We start from the raw sequence: 4,620 nt of genomic DNA on the forward strand, positions 1-4,620 counted from the left end.
ATGACCAATTTGATATAATTTACGACTATTTCTAACCTCAATATAAATTGAGCCATTCTCCAAACTCTATTTGTTCAACTATGTTTTGATTATAGTTAATTGAAAAGCTCTTAATTAAATATGCCGTTATTATAGCTTGTCTTTTCTTGAATAAGATTACAAGATTAGGTTCTTGTTGCACAACGTCACCTTTGAGTAATAAATAATAGATTAATTGCAAAGACTTAAAAGTGATATTAGAGATGACGAAGTTTTGGCGCGATTGATGTGAGTCGTTTGAATTGCTAGCTAGAGTTAGTTTGAGAGAATAATTGTAAAAATTACTGCTTTTGATCGAGAGATAATTACGTTATGAGAGAATTCACGATCAATAGAATTCACGATCAATAAAGAATAGTTCGGCAAAATTATAGGAAGCATGTTCATTGAAAAACACCTTTATTTACTTAGTTATTTATTTTTATTGCTTTAACAGTTGTTAATCAATAGCTTAAATACAATTTATAATTTTTATTACTCGAAAATTACTCGAACATGTCTTCTTAGTTATATTAAATAGTTATAGGTAAGCGTCATTTCTCGGTGGATTCGACTCCAAACTCTTTAGTCGGGTATTTCTAGCAATTTTTGTTATTTTTTTAGGAATAAAGTTGGACGCGATGAATGCACTTGAATGTCTTTTATTTTTAGTATAGTAGGACTTTTGAATTTAAACAAATAATATTTGTAATTTTACAACTTTGTTACGTATCTAGTCATGAGTATTTAGCATTTTGAATATTAAATGAAATATTTTTATGAGTTGTTGTGAGTTTGTTCTATATTTTAATTTATTATTTGATAGTATTTTTTGTGTTTCATTACTTTGTTATTTTCCTGTTTAATTATATTTATCCCTTATATTTAAGTATTTTTTGTTAGTAATTTAGTTATGTTTTCCATTTTAAAATTTAAATAGTAAAAAGGAAATGAAAGAGAAAAATAGAGAAAAGAAAGATGTTAAAAGACGATATCAGCCACCATCTTTATAGGTTTTAATCTGCACATTGGGGGTAATTTGGATATTAGACTCAAATTTATGGAACCGGGAAAAATTCCCTCCTTTTTCCCCTTTATTTTCAAAGCGCACAATTAGTTCCCTCTCTTCAACTCACAAATTAGCAGGGCTTAATTTCCTTTCTTCATCATAGCAGGGCTCAATTCCCTCTCGTCATCATCTTCTCTACAAAATAATTCGGCGCAATCCGAACAATAAAGGTTTGTACTTTATCATACTCTTCTTATTTTCTTTGCTCTGAATCGTCTTTGTTTACTTTCTAATGTAGAGTTCGTACCCGAAATTATTTTCGATATGCCTTTAGAATTTGGATCAATGTATTATTACAAGTACTGGGTTATATTTTGGTTCAATTGTTGTGTGGGTTCCTCTATTTTCGAGGTTCAATCGCAAATTTTACACTTTTAAGAGTCGTCGTTGTGGAAGAAATGAGTGCGGGCTTTTGAAAAGAAGGATCTCTACTGAGAGGTTGTATATTTGTATTAGGTAGTATTTGGAAGATCTTTTATCTTTAAGGATGATTGAAGTTGTCTGTATTTTTGTTATTGGATGGATTATGTGCTTAGGATCGTGAACCCGGTACAACGCTATGCACTTTTTCTATTTCGTGTTATTCCCCTTTTATGGGGTTTGATGATTATATTCTTTGGATCTTGGATGACTTATATTATGCACTGCATGAAGCTTTTCAAGTAAATACTTTGCAACATCTGAGAATATTTTGTTCTTTAATTAGTCTAAAAGGACATCAAATAGGTTATGTTGTATGTATGCAACTACTGCATTCTTGTATATGAAATATGAGTACAATTACATGAAGTTTTATACCACGTGCAGGTTGTTGTATATAATTATCCACTGAATCAAAGGGTATTAAGCAAAGGATCAATCATCCAGGATTTGAGCTAATCACCATGGTAAAGCATTCCTTGCTGTTTGTTTACATGTACAAATGTGTTTGGACTTTGTTTATCCAAAACTATTTCAACAGTACTTTTGAGCAATTTATCTATGAATTAATTGCTGGAGCAACCTGGCCGTCACTCTTATCCTTTGACGGACAAGTTGTTTCTATCCTTGTGCAATAAGGGCTCTATCTTTTATTTCTGAATACAAGCTTGGTGAGCCATCATCGTCTTACATTAACTAGAGTACAACATTAAACTTTGGCTAACAGTTCCAGCTTGTCTTTTTTAAGCCTTATTTAAAATCTGAACATGTCTTGTCATTATAAAAGCTATTCAATAACTAGCTAGAGTAAGTGCTAGAGATCATATTGAAGTAACTTTGTCATATTCTTCCATTTCCCTTTTCATGGTACATGGCCTTTTTGAGTGAAAGAAGCATGGTAATTATGTATCCATTCATGTAGATGTTTTTAGGATTTAGTGTGATTTCCAGTTTAGCATTTTTTATTTGCACAAAATTAAAAAGGGGAAGTTCTTTTCCTTTTTGTTTTTGCACTTTTGCTAATTCTAGTTTTTTGATGTTTTCTGCCTCTTCAATGTTGCTTTAGATAGTTGAATTTAATAACAGGAAATCATGTATGTAATTACAGTAAATCAAATTTTAATGATTCTTATTTTATTGGTCAATAATTTTTTTGTTGTGCCTTGCATTTTGTTTATAATGTCAAGGTGATGCACATCCATCGCAAGATAAATCCTCCACTAGTGCAAAGGTTTGATGGGCTGTATGATAGCATTGGTGAGTAAGTTATGTTTCTTAGCTTTTTTGGCTAGACATTCTTTTTAGAGAAAACTTAATTTATATAACATACTTCTTTATTATAGGAAGCTACAACCATTGAAGAATATTTGCAGCATTGAATCCAGTTGGATTGAAACAAAAAAATGGTAGCCTTCGGAACAAATGAACATGGTTAGTTCAATGACATCTTGCTATATGGCTACAGGTAAACGAAAACTTTAGATATAAGTCTAAATTCACAGCTTAAATAAATTGATTGCCTATGAATTTCTTTTATCCCTTAACACTATTGTTTACAGAATTATACTGCAATATAAGAAACAACAAAGATCCTTGGCATTCTTATTGTGAGAATTGATTCTGCTAGCTACTTTTCCAACTCCAATTACATGAACTACAGGTACTAATTATTTTAATTAGCCTACCAATATCGTTTTCTTAAAGCACTAGACTTTTGGATTTGCATGAAAGTGGTAGTTTTGAAGGATACTGTGATATGGTTAATTGATGAAGAAGAACAACTGAAAGAAACTAATCAGCCAAACTTAAAGAATTTCGATAGTTCAGTTTCGATAGTTGAGATGTCACATAAGTTATCTCCTAAATTTTCAATCCTTTCCTGTCTTTCCCCCAGATAATGTTAAGTAATATAGAGTAATTTGTAACATACTCTTTCGCAGTTGTTACTGATACATATACTAGGGGAATCCATGCCTTAAAGATTTGATTATGTCCTAATGTTAGAATCCTATAGAGGTAACTTGTATTTTGATAATTAGTAATTATCATGAATATATCGGTAGAATTTATGCTGCCAGATAGAGTAGCTTGTGATGAGATGTGCGGTAATTACTTTGTACTTTAGCTCTTATTCAAGTGAATATCTAACAAATTCAGTGGAATGTTTGTGTTAAACCAAGTACCGGACATTTATGTGTAAGAGATTTAATTTGAAGCTTTTGTCTTTTTCATGTCACTAGAGTTTTTCATTTATCCTTTTAGAAAAATTCTAGTTGTTTATAAGCGTTTTCTGAAGTATTTTTATTGCAATGTTTCAGCATAGTGATGCTAAGAGTGAGCCTACTTCACTGTGGATGTAAGAGTATCACCAGATGACAACAATTCGAATCACTTAGCAAATACTTAGCACTTTTGTATATTTTTTTTTTATTATGGAACTACTCTAGATTGTATTATGTTTAAGTTACCATATATAGTTTAAATTTGAATATGTGATGTTTGTTATTATTGATACTTTTCTTTATGGAATTTGATTTATATTATGTGAGTTATTTAATAAAATAATTTATTGAATCCTAGAACTGAAATTTTCATAAAAAAAGATAATATTTCCACCTTAAAAAATTGTGGCAGTGTTTATAACTGCTGCATATTAGTTTTTTTTAAAGATTAAGATCATATTGTGGAGGTTTATAATTCCCACAAAATATATTTTTAACACATTGGGATTATATTGTTGGGACTATAAACTGCCGCTGATTTTCTTTGAAAACCTCCACAAATTAAAATTTTATTTTGTGGCAGTCGTCGGGGCGGTTTTGAAAAATTGCCACAAATATGCTTATGGCGAACATAACTATGGCGTTTTCTGAAACTGCCACAATTATTTTGTGGGGGTCAAGAACGGCCTCAAATCGACCAGAAAACCCCAATAAATTGAGCCTTTTCTTGTAGTGGCTGCCTGTCGGCTGTCGACATCCGTTAATATTATTTTTCTCAAATTTTTTGTGAATTTCCCTGCTAACGTTGCACCTGGCTCCGATGATTGAACCTCCATTGGAATTGTTGAAGTCTCTTCAGATGAGTGTGTATTTGTAGTAAAGATTTCATTT

At 31.1% G+C, this 4,620-nt stretch overlaps 1 long non-coding RNA gene across 1 annotated transcript; it reads left to right on the forward strand.

The window, feature by feature from the left end:
* Positions 1 to 1,126: 1,126 nt before the first annotated feature.
* On the forward strand, positions 1,127 to 3,961 carry LOC107831683 (uncharacterized). The gene is made up of 6 exons (XR_001658426.2): positions 1,127 to 1,257; positions 1,895 to 1,974; positions 2,695 to 2,764; positions 2,851 to 2,972; positions 3,067 to 3,167; positions 3,826 to 3,961. It is a non-coding gene; the product is annotated as an uncharacterized LOC107831683 (long non-coding RNA).
* The last annotated feature ends 659 nt before the right edge of the window (positions 3,962 to 4,620 follow it).

This window comes from Nicotiana tabacum, chromosome 22 (genome assembly GCF_000715075.1).
Source record: "Nicotiana tabacum cultivar K326 chromosome 22, ASM71507v2, whole genome shotgun sequence".
Lineage (NCBI taxonomy): Eukaryota > Viridiplantae > Streptophyta > Magnoliopsida > Solanales > Solanaceae > Nicotiana > Nicotiana tabacum.